We start from the raw sequence: 16441 nt of genomic DNA, 5'->3' as shown, positions 1-16441 counted from the left end.
TCCCTGGCTGAGGAAGGGGCTAAGGCAGTCTTTGCAAGAGGACTGCTGGCGGGCATGCCCAGCTCTGCCGCTGCAGGGATCTGCCTGCATGGCTGGGGTGCAGGGACAGCACGTGCCTACGATGGCTCTCTGGAGACAGGGGGCTGGGGTCTCTTCGTACAATGGGGGTGCCTGGGCTGCAACTCTTGGGGTCTTCAAGGGGACAAATGTCTACAAATAATAAGAGCTGTCTTCGCTGGAGGGGCTTTTTGCTTTCCTCAGTGTCACAGTGATGTTTACACCTTTTGAGGTATGCCTCAGTTGTTCACTTTTCACACTTGTCTCCTTATTTTATAGTGTCTTGATGCTGGCATCAATATGAGCTGCCTCTTGTATAAAATTACATTCATTCCAACCGGAAACCGGGAGCTTCATTCAGCTTCGCTGTGGTCACCAAGCTCGCTAGAGCCACATTGTACTGGAGATACAGAGATAAGGTCCTTTAGGTACGGCACTAAAATACCAACTGCAGTCCTGCTGAGATTTGGGCATCTGCTTAACTCTTATGCTCATGGTGTGTAAATATAGACCATGCATAAATATGTAAAGCCAAGCCTGTGCCTTGGCCTCTGCAGGACTTAAACCATGCAATGTGGAATAGCCTGAACTGAAAACGGAAAAGTAACTATGTTTTCATTATATCTAATGGATATGTTGCAAGAAACAAACAGTCGGTTTTAAAAACTGACTATTCCACAATAGTTGCCTTTCTTTTGGTGCTCAATTATATACTATGTGCGTCTGTAGGCATTTTGGAAGCACTAACCTCTGAATTGTGTTTATGGAGCAGCTACCCATCAGGAATTGACCTGGGGTCCTACAGAGCTAAAGGCATGAATTACGACAGCCTGTGAGACATGGATCCTTAATTGAGGTTTTGCATCCTTCGTGCGTCAGCAGCAGAAGGGGACTTACCAGTTGGTTGGATTCACAAAGACAGTGGGTTCACAGAGATGGGCGCACGAGGAAGAGCGACCAGACAGAGCAGTTCTTCTTGTTCTTGCTATCCACATTCTCAATCTTTTCCGAGCCTGCTTTTTCAGCAACAGACATGCCTGTGCTCTTACTTGGCTTGGTGGTTTTTGTCTTGCCAAGCGAAGAACTGATCCTCAAAGGCTCCTGTAGGGTACTGCAAGGAGCCTCCTCCTGTTCCCTCTGTCAGAAAAAGTTGTGCATACTTTTAGCGCAGGCATCAACTCAGCCCCCGCTGACTTCAGCAAGACGTGAGGGTGCTCAGCGGGGGTGGTGGTGGTAGTGGTGGTGGATGTAGCCCTAAAACTTTCCTGTAGTTTGTGCATTGATATTTTTGGCTGCGCAGAATCAGAAAGGTCATGTATATTAACCTTTTCTTCTTTGCTTAATTTCAACATGGCTATTACCCTTTCTGCAATCTGGCTGCCTGGCTGAGTATGGTAATGTCTTGGGACACGTCTGTTTCCTGGTCTCTTTGAGTAACTGTATGCAGACTATCTCCCTACATCTGTCTCAGCCTAAATTTCCCTTTGCAATTGGGCAAACTAGTAGCTGAATATAAGGAAAAAAGATCCTTCTACTCTTGTAATGGCTTCTGATACTAACTGCATCAATGGGCTATCGGGGATGGGAGGAGGTTGCCTTTGAAACTGTTATCATCCTCATCACTGATTCAGATGCCGCTTTGCCATTGAAACAGGAAGAAAAAAAACTGTCCAGAATCTTTTTCTTCTGAGTTGATGAGAAAATGTTCATGGCTGTAGTATGCATTATAGTATTTACAGCAGGGCTCTGCTGTAACTACAAGGCTGAATTCAATGGTGGTGTTGATCTGCAGCTTGCTCATCTCATCTCCCTCCCTGACTCTCAGCCCCTCAAGTGAATTATGCCTTGTGTTCAGTGCAGGGCCATCTGTTTCCCTGTATGTTCTTTCTTTTGCTGCAGCCTGATTTGAATGGAAAGGTGAGTCTAAATACATATGATGAGGAGCAGCTCTTTTGTGCTTCAAGCAGCTTGTTTTCCTGCAGAGGAACCAAGGGATAAAAGAAATGCCGGGTTTTTAGCTGTCCTGCAAGTGTGCTCCTAACGCAAGAGACCAGGGGATTATTGGGACCAGAGTTCAGGGGCACCTGAGATTTGGGATTAATTTGGCACCTCAGACACAGAGGTCTCTTGTGCCTGGGCCTGAGCATCTTTTCAAAGACGCTGAAATCTGTAAAGCTACTGCCAGATAGCCCCACCCCCACATGTCCTCCTGATTCATGCAGAGGAGAGAGCTGTTGCTGCTATCTAGGTTTTTCTGTGCTATCTCCTTTTACACTGTAGATGGTAATTTAATTTCCACATGTAGAGACCTTAACTAATTATGAATAAAATAATTTGTATGAATTTTAGAGCTGAAGGGTGATGGATTAATGGCTCTGTGGAAACGTGAGGCTGCTTTACCAGAAGGGATTCAGCACAGAAGTGCTGCCCCATGTGCATCCCTGCAACATGGGGTGGGAGGAGAAGGAGGAGTATTTCCATCCCCTGACATGCTGGGGAGGCTGGGACAAGGGGTAGGACAAGGAAAATGCTATAGTGACCATGTAGTGAGGTGTCCAGAGAGCCAGTCTGCTTGAAACCACTCTCGGTAGGGTTGATTTTCACCAAGGGTTCACCTTTACCTGCACACCCTGAGTTGCATGGGTGCAGGAGCACCCAGGACTGCAGAAGGCAAGGTCCAGCACGTGGGGTGTAGATAGAAGAAGGAGTTGTCATCTCTGGCAACAGCGTGGGCTTTGACCAGCCTGAGACACCTGGAGTACCATGTACCTCTGTCCACTGCGCTGTGGAAGTTGTCTTGGGCACTCTTAATTTTCTACTCTCTCTCGTGAGAGCTCCTGCTTGCCTTCTCCGCTCCCCCAAATCCCCAGCATACTCAATTGCCTGGTGCTTGCTTGTGTTGAGTAGGTGGAGGCTCCCCTTGATGGTTGGTTTTAATAGGTCTGATGAAATAGGAACTTGGTTCCAAATGCATATTGTGATATTTTATGCATGGTTGGATTTGCTTCCTGTCCAATGGAGTAGAGCACTGTGCAGATCAGCTCTGGTTGTTTGTTTCTGTGCTTTTTTCTTCTTCTTTTTTTCCTTTTCTTCTTCTTTCTTTAGGGATCATAGAGTTCGTTGAAACTTTTAGGCTTGGTCCTCAGGCCTCCATATAGGCAAAACTTGCAGTGATCTCAGCAGTCACCTCTGCTTTTGGCTCTAGGCCAGTTGCTTGATGCCTGAGGGCATCAATCATTTAACAACTGCAACATTTATCAGGTGCTATTCAAATAGCCCTCTCCCTCCAAGAAGTGTTTTGCATTTTGGAGCTCTTCACAGTTCCTTTTTTTCCTTTGGTTATTGTTCTGCAGAGGCCAGTGGGCCTAAAATTACTTCTGCTGTCTGTCTCCTGGCTCCCGAGCAGCCGTACCTGTTTGATGCCTGCATGCACACACATACTGCACTGTCCTTCTGCTCTCCCCACCCGATCCTTTTTATTCTCTGGGACAGGCAGGGTATGGAGCTGAGTCCAGGTTTTGTACTCCAGGCACTTCTAGAACCGAAAGGGGTTTGTTTTCTTTTCCTAGAAGCTTTTCTTGCAAAAGTGAACAGTGAGCAATCCAGCTCCTAGCAGTTTTATTTGGCAAACTTTCCAACTCTGGGTCGTCTCTAGCTCTTCCTCTGCAGAACCTGTGGAAATGTTATTGTTTAATCCCAGCAGCCTTACCAAAGACACTGGTTTTGTGTTTCTGGCTCGTCACCTTCCCATGAGCTGTAGGTATTTATCTCCAGTTAGCAATCCCGCTGGGTGTTGCGCAAGGTCTGTCTGTCTGGAGGGCAGATTGCCATCAACAAGCTTCAGTATTTTTTCATGAAACAATACTTAACTTCCAGGGGTCAGCTGGAGGTGATGGTATCATGTTGCTTGGAGTGATTGACAAGGCAGTGACAAAGCTTTATGCTGCATAACTGGCTTTAGCGTCACTAAGTGCCATAAACAGCTCCCTTGGACCCTGAGAGCAGCAGCAAAGGCAAGCTGGGTTGAGGTTTTAAGTCCTTTATAACAAACTATCAAAATATAGCCTAAACAGAAGCGGTCAAGTTACTTGTGAGGCCCCTTGGTTTTATATGACTTCTTCATGCTTAATCATTTTTTTTCCAAGCTAATAATTTCATAGCATTTCTTTCACAGGGTTATAAAACAGAGGCTAAGTGAAACAAATGCCAAGTGTTTGCAGAACGTGTAGGTGAACGCGGTGGCGTAGGTTGATGCACTACACATCCCTGCCTGTAGGCTTCAGCTGGTGCTCTGGGCGGGGGGGGGTGGTGAAAATTCACCGATGATGAAGATGGGGGCCAAGTCAGAGGACTTCCCCATCAGTCTCCCCATTGCCCTGGCCCACCCAGCAGGAGGAGGGATGCTGGTCAGGGGGAAGAGTTGGCGACGAGGAGCCCCATTTCTGTCCCTTTGCCCTGTTGCGTGTCTGGCCAGAGCCCTAGCAAGCGATGCCTGCCAGCTCCATTTGGTGGGTACTCTGCTCTGGATCCCTCTGTTTTACTCTGACCTCTTGATCCTCATACATCTCTGCTTCTTTTGCACGTGTTGTCCCTGGCAATCATCTGGTTGTCCAAATCTTTCTCCTTCTTTACAAAATATAGCTTATATTGTTCTTTCACCCATCTGTGTTACTCCTAAAACATTGGTATTGTAGCCCATGCTACTTTTGGTGAAGATTCCTGACGGTAAGAGAGGCACAAGCTGGAAGCCTTTACTGGTTTTGTGTGTGTTTACCCCAGTATTTGTTGGGCTGGGCTGTTCTTAAAGTTTTCTTAAAGTTTAAAAAAAAAAAAAAAATAAAGGACATGTTTGCATAAATGTATTGAACGGATACACAGCCTGTTCTGAAAACAAGACATGTTCAGCTACTTGAGTATCCGCTCTGGCATATAGCCACAGCTTCTTGTACTGAATTGTTCAGCTGCTTTGTGAACCTAATCATAAAGGTCTAACACTAGTTACACTAATAACTATGGTTGCTATTATAACCTACACTAGTAGCTTATATTAAAAAAACAAACCAAAAAACAACAAGGCAGAAAAAGCACAACTTTGGAGCTTTCCTGTCTGCATGTTCCTCCTGAATCTTGCAACTTTTCCAGTTCCTCCTTGACAATTTGTTTGCTCCGTCTTGCTTCTATTTAAATACGTAGCATTTTAATCACTCATTTCTATAGGGCAAAAATCAAGTTTCTATAACTAATAATGACATACCATAGTGGTTGTTAATGAGATGGTGATACATGAGTAAAATACCGAGATGAGGACATGTTTCTTTGAGATGACATAGCACAGTAAGTGTTGCTCTTTTTCAGTTTAAAAACAAAAAAAAAAAAAGAAAAAAATAAAGGGGAGGGAAAAAAAGACCTGAGTCTCAGATGACTGAGAGACAGGACAGTGTTCAGTCCTCCCCGTGCCATCCATGTCCCTCCCAAGCTAGTTTGTCAGAAGGATGAAAAGGTCCGTCCCCACAAATCCCAAGGAGCATGGCAGCCTCGTGGGAGCAAGAGCCCCAGCCTGTTGAAGGGAGCAGCAGAAATAATTTGGCTGCCTGATGTGCCGCTCATCAGGCCCATGGTTGGGCACCAGCAGGGTGTGCGTGCCAGTGTACCTGCTGACAGGGGAGCTGGGAAGGGAAGGCTGTGGGACAACACGGATGCAGAAACACAGACTGGACAATTTCTACCCTTTACTTGATTAATTCTACCTGATTATTTCGAATCATTGGTCTGTAGAAAGTCCCTGCACTTCTGTCTGGGAGAGTCATTATATTCCCATTAGCTTTCTAAGAACAGTGTGGGTTTTTTTCCCTAATAAAACCCTGTGTATGTTTCTGTCTCTTCGTGTTCGGTGCGGTCCTTCGGGTGCCTGCAAGCGCTGATCTGGAGGATGTTGCCTGTCACCTGTAGGCTCTGTGAGCTGCCAGCATTTGGGCTCACCACCCCTGTGGGGCTGGTAGGGGGGCACGGTGGGGTGTCTGCTGTTGGCCATTCTGGGTTACAGCCATTACACCTCAGAGATGCGGGTACAGTTCCCCCGGAAGGTGAACATAAGCCATGCTGGGAGGTCTTGCTCTTTATCTCTATCTTCTCCTCCTGACAATTGCACGGGAGTTCGTTCAGAAGCAGGAGGCAATTAATATTGCAGGTCAGGAGGTGTGGGAGCTGTGTCAGGGCTGCAGCAAGGCTTCTTTAAAGGGTTTTCATATGTAGCAAAGTGGCACTGGGCATTATTATGCTTTCAGTAGAGGTGAGGGTCAGTCTCACTTGCTTCCTACACTCGCGTGTCCACCTCAGATCTGTCAACAATAGTCTCAATACTCACTTTGTTGACTTTTGGCCATTTCTAAACTAGCTTAAAAAAGTATCTGGAGCAAAAACAGGTCGCTTAGCAACCTGCTCCTGCCAAGGGCTGCTGGAGAATGGGTCAGTGATTAACAATTACATACAATTGAGGTTAAAAATGCAGGGCAGTCTGCAACATCGCTGCTCTGACGGCTGGAATATTTCAGTGTTACAATGCTGGGATTTATGGTGGTGGTAAGTAAATTTATACCAGTCGTAGTTCTGACCTCATGAACATGATGATTCAAGATTTTGGTGTTATGAAATTGGACTGAAGCCTCTTTTCTTTACCGGTATATTAGAAAAAAGTATTAAGTAACAATGGGATGAGCAACATAGGCATGATCTATGTTTTACATACACTTTTTTCCAAGGCTCTGGGCCTTCCCCTGGCCATGTGACTTCCCAAACAGAAATAGATCTGCATGGGAGAATGGAAAATGCAGAGTCTAGCTATAGAGCAGAAATGAGGAGGAAAGGTGGGTTTCTGGTTTTGGTCACTTATCTGAATGTTGATGCACTGTTCCTCCAAGCAAGGAAATAACAAATGCCACATGAGCTTGATGAATATATTTTTCTGAGCCTTATTTTGGCGACATGATAATTTTCCTAAGTCCTTGGTGATGCTTTGGTTTCTGGATGAAGAGATCCTTGGCAGCTTTTCCTCCTTTCACAGAGCAGAAAAGGAGGTGACTGGGTTGTGATTTCATTTACCCCAATAAATGTCCCAGTATTTATCATTTCTGCAGGAACATACAGTGAGAATATCAATCATTAAAACCGCACTCCATCTCTTAGATGTTTTTATAACTCTGGCAGTGAAATCAAGCTTGTTTTGCCAAGTAATTTACTTTCATTGTCTAATCAATTTCTAAAGGCTCTTGCCTACTTGCTTCTTTGTTTAATTAACCCTTCTTTTCAGCCTTATCCCACCCCAGTTGTCATCCCAAATTTGAGAAATAAGGATCAGCTGACACTGCCTCTTCAGCAGTCACGGGAAGCACTGAATTCCAGAAGCCCTGACTGGAGGTGATTTATATTCCTAAGGACTAATCTTCCATCACTGTCCAAAGCTGACAATGTCATGGGCAAGTGGGCAGCTCTTTTCCTTCACTCCCTTGACCTTTTTTTTTCCTGTTTTTTTTTTTTTCTTCCTGCTTCCACTGAATGGGCTTATTCCCTGACAACTTAAAAAAAAAAAATATTTATTTTTAAAAGATCCCTTTCAGGCTAATATTACTCATCACCTTACTCACCTGCCACCACTGATCCAGGAGAAAAATCATCTTAATGCCCCTTTCCACATGAGTAAGAAGATGTCTTAATGAATGCTTTCCTTTCTTGGTTTTGATCATTAAACATACTTTACCATCGTCGCCTATTTATGGCTTCAGACTAAGTGGTAAAATCCATACTTGAGACTTTGCAGATGCTTTCAGGGTGTCATTAAAGATCATTAATATGCAGAGCAATGCTACAGAACAGAGGCTGCTAGGTTAGGAAATAAGATCCATCTGTTGTTAGAGCTGCAGAGTAACTTTGGGTCAGCAGAAACCAGTTACTGGGACTGGATTTGGGCGAGGATTCCTTATTAGTATACTGAGAGAGTGTGGGGGTGTGATGGGGATGGAAGAAGGCAAACCTGAGCAACTTTGGGGTTCCTCTTGTCCTTGTACTGCAGTGTTGATTTGGAGTATCTTGAATCCTGTAGCTGTTGCAGTCACTCCAGTGTCTCCTAACTACAGAAAGACTGTGCCCAAACTTGATAGTTTGCACTACATTTGTATAAATTGAATTAATACTCAGTTTCAGGCTGTCTACTGCCTGCTTCCATAGGCCAAAGATTTTTTTTTTTCTTCCCTTCCTGGCTTCTTGATTAGTGTCTTAATTTCTGCCTTCTGAGGCTTTTTCTGGTTTTACTTGTTTATTTGCCACCAGAGATTCATTTCTACACCCACCTACCTGAGGCAGGTGTTTGCATGGGGAGTGCTTTCATCTGTTTGCAGCGGTACTGATACACTTGGGCAATTTTGCTGTCGGATTGAGTTGACAGCGATCGCTGCTCACTGCCCCGTGCTTGTGCACGAAAGCCAGTTGTGTGCTCGCCCCGCTAGGATGAGACAGGAGTTTTAACCCAACAAACTCCCTCTTTATTGGAAAGGAATTGGACACTGCCACTGCTGCCTGCCTTGTTTCCTCCTTGCTTTCAGTGGTACATCATAGTTTTATTAAGGCTTTCCATCTTCTGCGGTACAGGCCCAGTTTTTTGTTGGACAAGCACTTTGTGGCTTGCAGCGTGGGCTGTCTGGGAGTGCTTGTGATGAAAGGTCTGCTGCCCATTTACCTGCGGCTACAGGATCCTTACTTGATATCTGCCTTTCTTCCCTTGCACTGAAAGGCCTGGGAGCATCAGGGCTGGGGGTGGCAGGGAGCTGGAACGGTTCCTGCAGTATGTCGTGGCTCAGCAAGGAAAGGAGACCAGCTGAACAACCAATTACGTATCTCCTCTTTATCTACTTAAAGAGTTTTTCTCCACCTTGGAAAGTTCAAAAGATTATTCTATGTGCTGGTTTCTGATACCAAACAAGCTGGAAATGTTAGTGGTTATGTTAATGTTGCTTCTGGCTCTCATGATGTTCATTTTGAAAAATAAAAATGATTTTAATGTGCTTGGCATGGGCGCTTTGATTTGAAACAAATACTATTAGCTGTATTAAAAAGATGATAAATTACACTGAAAAACATGCGTTCATTTCTAGTAGCAGCACTAGGGTTATGCCACAAATGAAGTAAAAGCAGAATCATTTAAAATGCAGGTGTTTGCCCCTGCTGCTTTGCTGCACTGCTCTTTGCGTGCGTTGTCCCATGGTGGCGAAGCCAGCTCCCTGTGTGGAGGCTCCCGCTCGCACGGAGCACCGGTGTGGGTGGCGACAGGGCTTGCCGTGTTAACCCGTGTGGCCTTTCCCCAGGCCCCCTGCTCTCTGCCTGGCCGTGGGGGGGTTCCCCAGGCATCCTCGGCACCTGGGGCCCCTTGGCGCTGCTACGCTGGATTCGGCTTTGCACTGGCGGTGGTGAAAGCCCTGCCTCCAGGCAGAGGGATGCCTGCGAGAGGGCTGCACCCGGGCTGCTGACTGCTCTACTGGAGTCCTGCTTTTTGGGCTATTTTTGCCCATTGCTGGTTGCTTTACGTACTCATTAAAAGCAGTGGGAATTCGTGGGTAAAAGGGAAGATAGAGAATGTAACCCCAAGTAAGCTCTAATAGATTTCTAGATGAAAACCAACTCGACGTATTTCTGTATTTGAGATCTATAATCTAATTGTTCCTTCACTTGCACAGCAGGGACTGGAACAGCATGTAGTTATTTACATATAGGAAACATTAAACAGCCACCTTTTTAAACCATATGTGAACATAAAATCCAACAACCACTGCTGAGTAATGGGTATCTGCAAAAGATGAGAATAAAAATAAAGCAGAAACAAACATAATGAAAAGTTATTATTGCAAAAAGGTAGCTGTGACAGCAGCATATTATATCCCTATGCTGAAGTGAAAATGCGACCCTGTAAATCTGTATCCTCTTGAGTTAACACTATCGAGTACATGCAGACATTTTGCTTTGTATCTCTCTCTAGTTGTAGTTGAGCTGGTGGGGCCTTTACAATGCCTTACCTCTTTGCCATAAGGAGCTAGAGGATGGCACGCCACATTGGTCCAGGCTGCTTCGGACTTGTTGTCGTTGCTCCTTTGGGGCAGTTGTGATCCTTCAGAAACCTGAAATTTTTTTTTTTTTAAATTTACCATTAGCTAACTTCGGGGCTGGCTTAGTTGCTCAGTGTACTAACCTCCCAGGCAGTGTAATGCCTGCCTGTCCTTGGAGATGCAGTGCCAGGTAGCTGGCTCTAGTCCTGCAGGGAATAGGATTAATTTGTCCAGGTGCTGAGACACACTTCTGTGACTGTATTGCCTAAGCTACGATGCTGCCTGCAGTGCTGGCGTGGGCACCTTGGCTTTGCCATAGTTACTGTGGATACTTGACAGCTCCCATGGCTATTGCCAGGCTGCTGCAATGTGAGGGTGTGTGCTTCGGATGTTCTAGTTTTGAGTTTGGTAAAGGGATTAGGGGCTATTAGTGGATTTTCCTTCCTCTTTCAGGAAAAAATGTATGGAGGGGCATCCTTTTTGGAGAAATCACTGTATCATATGAAGCAAATGCATGTAGAGGCCTTCCCTAAAATACTGTGGGTTTTATGCATTCTTTTCATTGGTTGCTTAGTTTCTTGAAATATGCTGTCTAGTCTCCTCTCCTTTTCCATTTCTAATATTAATTGCCAACAGGAACTTGAAAATAATTCCCTAATAAAGGGTAGGAATCCCCCAAATGGGTACAACTGCATCCTGCAGAAGCCATGCTTATCCCATTGGCATGTTTTGATGGTAGGTCTTGGTACTGGGGTCTCAGCATACAGGTTAGATATAGAGAGCTGTTAGTTTTAAGTGAGAAATGTATTCCCTCCCGATAAGTGCACATTGCTGGAGTCCTCTGCAGTACTGGTGATGGTGAGCCTGAGAAGAGTAACTTTTGTTGGTTTTTAGGATGAAAGGAGAGGCTAATTTCTGTGATACAGGGGTGGGGAGGATAAGACAGTGAGTTTCTATCACAGAACTAAAACAGTTTCCTACTACTAAAACACTGCTGCTACAGTATTTTAACAAAATACTGTCCTTTGCATCTCGCTCATCTTTTAGCCCCCTGCATTCCTGTGCCCTGAAGGGAGGGCGATGAAAAATGTGGATGGTGGTAGGCTTAAGAAATTTTTTGTTATTAAATCCCCACTATTTTTAAGTAGGATCTTAGAAATCTGAACTGTATTTTAATTTGGTTTGTCAAAGTATAATTACTGTGAATGAGGTAAGAAACTAATTTAAAACACAGCAAGTGTAGTGGAGAATCCAATTTTCAGAAATCAGTGGAAATATAATTGGAGTCATTAAGTGCTGACTTCAGTAATTAAGAATTGGTTTTTGACGTTTCAGGCTTGCATTGCTAATCGTCCATGGAGAGGGTAGAAAAATATTTTGTTTGCTGCAAAACTGGTCGCTCTCTAGACCTGCATAGCCGACGTTACGAACGCTGCCTGGCGGCTCGGGCGAACTCGCAGTGTTTGAGATCTGCTCGCTCGGGTCTCGGGCGCCTCATCCCTCCCTGCCTGCCACTGCCCGCAGCGGGGGACATGCAGGAACACGTTTCAGGGCCGCCCTGCATGCCGGGGCCCATGCTCCCCGACGCGTGGGAAGCTGGCGCTGCCTCTGCTACTGCTGGGCAACCCCTAGTGCTGGGGCACAGAGGAGCCCCCGAGAGTTGTACCCATGCTGGGGCACCACTGGGGTGGAGAAACCTGCCTGTGGCTGGGCTGGTATGGGCTTCAGCTGCTCCGTGTCTGGCCTTGGCCGGGGAGGGCAATTTGGCTACCCTCGAGTCTTCTCTGGTCCAGAGGAGCCCCTGGCGTAGTAGCTGGACCAGCACGACGGTGGTTCTGTCTCAAAACAGAGCCTGGCCACACTTAGCCAAAGTTTTGTAGCATGACAAACAGCTACCAAGAGGCAATGCATCATTGATAGATGATGCCGTGCAGTGTCGTGTCAAAGAATACGTAGCAAAAGCAAAGCCTTTATGCTAATATTCAGGAGAAGTGTTTTTCTAAGGCAGAGATGGATGCCCAGCTCCTTAACCTATCTTGCTTTCAAACTTTGATCTTGGATTGCAGGTCCATCCTGATAAAATAACTGCATCTCTCTGCAGACTTAAAGTGCTGTTCAAGTTACTCATAAAAGAAATCAGCAGTAGAAGTGCATCCTCATCACTTCTTGTTTGCAAAATTATGTCTAAGAAGTTGGGATGTTATGCACTTCTGCAGTTCAACCAAGATACTCTGCACGCTTTTGTTATGATAATGGAGAAACCATAAAAAAACCTGACATGCTGATAGTTATCATCATATAGAACAAGCCTTATGTTTACTTTCCTATTAAAAATGTTAATATTTTCCATAGCAATAGCATTTATAAGGCTTTTTTTTTCTTTCATTTTGTTGCTGATGTGATAGTTTTTGTGCTTTTGAGCTTTCACACCCACAAACAAATCCATCAGTGGCTGAGATCTCTTGCTTTGTGTTTGAGTTGTAATTGTCTTACTGCCCAGCAGAAGCCAGTGCTCAGCTAGGAAGTTGCTTAAAATGTGTTTTTAAAACTTTCACTGTGCTCATTTCTTAGGTTTGTGAAACCACCAGCAGTTTAAACATTTGTTTTAACCAGAAATCCCCTTCTTGCAGTTGCAGTGTTTTTCACAGTGCCTTGCAAAATTGCATTTCCCTTCTCTTCCCAGGGGTCTGACCTTTAAAGCTGAACGGGTGGTTTGCTCACATTCGTGCTAGACGTGGGGCATCCTCTGAAAAGCGTGGGGTACTCATCGGGGCCAGGCAGCTGGGGGTGGGCACCTCGAGAGAGCGCTCGCAGGAGCAGCCTCTGCCATTCAGCTGTCTTCAGAAGGCATAATCTTGGTGTCCCTCCCCTGTCCCTTTGCGGCCATGTGGTTTTCTGGATAACGCACTCGGAATACCTGGCGATGGCTGAATGTGGTGCTACAAAAGCCAGAGAAGTGCATTAAATAGCTAGAACAGGTTGGAGAATTCATGCCAAGCTTTACTGACGAGGCTGGCTAGAGAGGACTGTCTCTTTGCTGCCTGGTCTTCCATACACCCAGCGAGCAGCTCTCGTGTTTGATGCCGAGGGGGGGTCTAGGCTGGGATGTGAGCTGGGCTTTCCGTAGGTTGTTGTGTCCCCCTCCCAGGCGCTGGGCACCCAGCTAAGCTCCTCCTTGCAGCTTCAGATTAGGGGAGTAATGAGGATATGCTTGGCTTTAGGCACAATTTCTTTCCTGTTACTTTTCCCTTCCCTATTTCCTTTTGTTTTATTTCTTTAGACAGCCTGTGTTGCTGCCTAATTGGATTACTAGGTCACTTACTGACTGACTGTGGGCCTTATAGGACTGGGACCGGTCCCTGAGGCTTAGCAGTTTGGGGGGTTGATGTAGGCTGGCAGCCTGCTAAGCCACAACAATCCCATGGGACCTCAGTGGAAAATGGCATTTCCCAACGAATCCTACAATGGCCACATGAAAGAACGGATCCATTCCTCCGTTTCACCTGGCTTTTTAGCTTTAGGGAGGAAAGTTGTAAAAATTATTTGTTTTAAAGTGTGCCGTGCGGTTCATAGCCTCCAAGTAGGACTGGCCATCCTCTGGGAAACGCATCTAAATGTGAAACCTTGAATGCCGTTCAGATGTTTGCGTATTAGAGATTAACAGCTCTTACTTAAAAAGTGTGCGCTGTATCTTAAACAAAACACCTCCTTGCAGTTTCCATGGTAAGCTCTCCTTCATAATTGAATAACAGTCATAAATGGTTACATAAAACACAAGCAAAATGCCGCACTGTAGCTGAAGGCTGCACTTGTCAGCTCTGTGTTTGCTCTTCGTGCAGGGGACCGTGCTGGTACCTGGTGGCAAGGCTCAACACGGGGCACAGCTGTTTGGTGCATCAGCCCTGCACCCCCGATTGCTGGAGCCCAGGTCCCCAGAGAGGCTTCCTGTGCTCGTCCCAGAGCCGACATGCAACTGCTCTCCAGACCCCTCTGCTAAGGAGAAGCCAACTGGAGGAACTGTGAAGGCCAAAATCTGTTAGTGGGACTACACAGAGAAAAACTCCGACCTTCTGCTTTCACAGTATCTCTCTGCAGATAGTACTGTCAAACTCTCTTTCCGGAGCTGCTATATTCACCTAGAAGCTGTTAGACCTTTGAAAAATAAGAGATCTTGCCAAGGTGAGTACAAATGATGTCAGACCATGTTTTTAAACCTTCACTTCTTTTTTCTTTTCTTTTCTTTTTCTTTCTTCAGTGACTGAGGTGTTTTCAGGAAAGAAAAAAATAAAAGCTACTTCTGGGACAAGAACTTCTGTGCTGTTCTACCTCTTAGTTTTTACAGTTTAAGTGTGTGGGTGTCTGTCGTGTCATTGTCCGTTCCTCCCATTTCTGTGCCTCTTTAATTATGAGGATTTGAGTCTCGCTTGCTTAAAATTTGTCACATGGACCCAGCAGCTGTTAAAAAAAAATAACCAAAACCCCTTGGAAAACCCCAGGTGTAAAGTAGACCTCAAGGTTTTGATACCTGAAGCTTGGCAATGCTCTATTTCCACCAGTGGAGCTCCTTGCAAGGAGGGGGTTTCTCCTTCCAGGCAAGAGGATACTCATCTCTTGCGCCCAGTGTGTGCATCACTGACGCCTGCTGAGGGCCGTTCTGCCTGCACCCTGCTCTCCTGCCCAGTGTGGGACTTTGCCAATGGCAACCCCAGAAACGTGCCGGAGGGTTTCCCAGCTGGCAGCAGAGATCCCAGGGGTACGGCTGTACGCTGGGGGGACGGGGCAGAGATGTTTGGCTCAGCCAGGTGCATGGCGTGCAACCAGCCATGTGTGCACTGTCCATGGGTCTGTTGACCTGACCTTGCCTGTCACCGCATGGCATGCTGGCCCCCAACCTCCTGCCCGTGGGTCGCATGGTGTTGGGGGAAGATGCCACGCTTTGGGTTTATCACTGCTAGCGGCACTGTATGTGCAGCTGGGTGATGCTGAAGTGTGCCGTGTCCACGCGCCTTTCACATTGGACTGGGAGCATGTCCAGGGGCTTTACGTCACCTTGGAAAGACTGCATGTGACAGCTTACTTGTGGATATTGTTTTGCTGCTTCTCCCTCCCCGTAGCACCGTTGATTTGCAGGCAGTGACTGCTCCTCCAGCCCTGTGCTCTCGGCGCTTCCCGATTGCTGCACATATGGCGTGTGAAATTACCCGGCGCTCGGCGGCCCGCGCAGCACTGGCAGCGGCGGCGCCAGCTAGCAGTGGAGTGGCAGACTGAACTCTGAATTATCCCCTCTCCTCCGGAGGGAGGGGGCGAGAGTTTTTGTTCTTTTGTTCGTCTGAGTTCGTATTGCAAAGCCTGTTGGAAATAAGCCCGCTGCCTGCGTGCGGAGGGGAGAGGAAGGGATGCAGGGGAGGTGACAACAAAGCCGTTGTCTTGCTTTGCTCCATCCGGGGAGCAAGATATAGTGGGGTTTCCTAATTCCCACTTCAGCAGCGGGTGCCAATTGCCCCTGTACTGACAGGTCGGACCTCAGCATCTCAGTGGGAAGCCTGCGACACCGGCGTCTGCGTGCAGTGTGTCCCTGCACCTTGGGCTGGTGATGAGCTTGTCCTCTGACAAAGGATTGGGGATTTTCCCATGGCTGTCACTGACCCCCATGCCCATTCAGGTGTGTGTGCTTGGGCCTGCTCCTGCACCCTGGTAAGGCGGAGGTGGCTCTTGACGGTCCCCACTTTTTAAGGTGGCTGGTCCCTACGCGTGGCACCAGGGGCTGGGCAGAGAAGGAGCATGCGAAACAAGAGGTTTCCAGCCTTGGGGTCACTGCGTAACCCTCACTGCTCCTTTTTGGGGGGGAAGAAGTGGAGGGAGGTGGGGAAAGAGGATGGATGGTGTTACTGCCATCCATCTTGTGGCCACTGTGGTCCCTCGGCAGTGCTGCATGTCCCCAGGGCACTGGCCCAGTCAGCCTCCTCCACAGTGGAGAGGGGCACTGGGGCTGTCCGGGGGCTCTGGAGGACGTTGCTGTGTCAGCTCCCACCCATGGCATTTTCTGTGCAGCCTGAAAGTGTGGAGGCCTCGTTTGTTTCTGATGAAAGCTGAAGCCCTGCTGAAAAGGGAGCATCCTCCGAGGATGCCCCTGGCCCTGGACATGTCTGAGAGGGGCTGCTTTCTCCTCCCCCCACTCCTCCCCTTTTATGATTTTCCCTCAGGTTTTTTGCTAACTGCGAAGCTGCTAATGTAAAACGAAGGCATGGAAATTTCATATTGTAGCAATTAATCAGCCCTCCCTAATACTTTCCAGT

General features: G+C 46.8%; 1 protein-coding gene across 11 annotated transcripts in view; it reads left to right on the top strand.

Annotated features, from left to right (window-relative positions):
• The window catches only part of TIAM1 (TIAM Rac1 associated GEF 1), a 191008-nt gene that overhangs the window by 22629 nt on the left and 151938 nt on the right, over positions 1–16441 (top strand). For 4 of the 11 annotated variants that reach the window (XM_054839318.1, XM_054839258.1, XM_054839294.1 and 1 more), the window contains exon 2: positions 13985–14324. The exons of the other annotated variants lie outside the window; for them this stretch is intronic. The gene's annotated coding sequence lies outside the window, so the exon portion shown is untranslated. The remainder of the gene's footprint in view (positions 1–13984; positions 14325–16441) is intronic. 11 annotated transcript variants of the gene reach the window in all.

The sequence above is a fragment of the Grus americana genome, chromosome 1 (assembly GCF_028858705.1).
Source record: "Grus americana isolate bGruAme1 chromosome 1, bGruAme1.mat, whole genome shotgun sequence".
NCBI classification, from domain to species: Eukaryota; Metazoa; Chordata; class Aves; order Gruiformes; family Gruidae; genus Grus; species Grus americana.
This window is presented reverse-complemented; position numbering and strand designations above follow the sequence as displayed.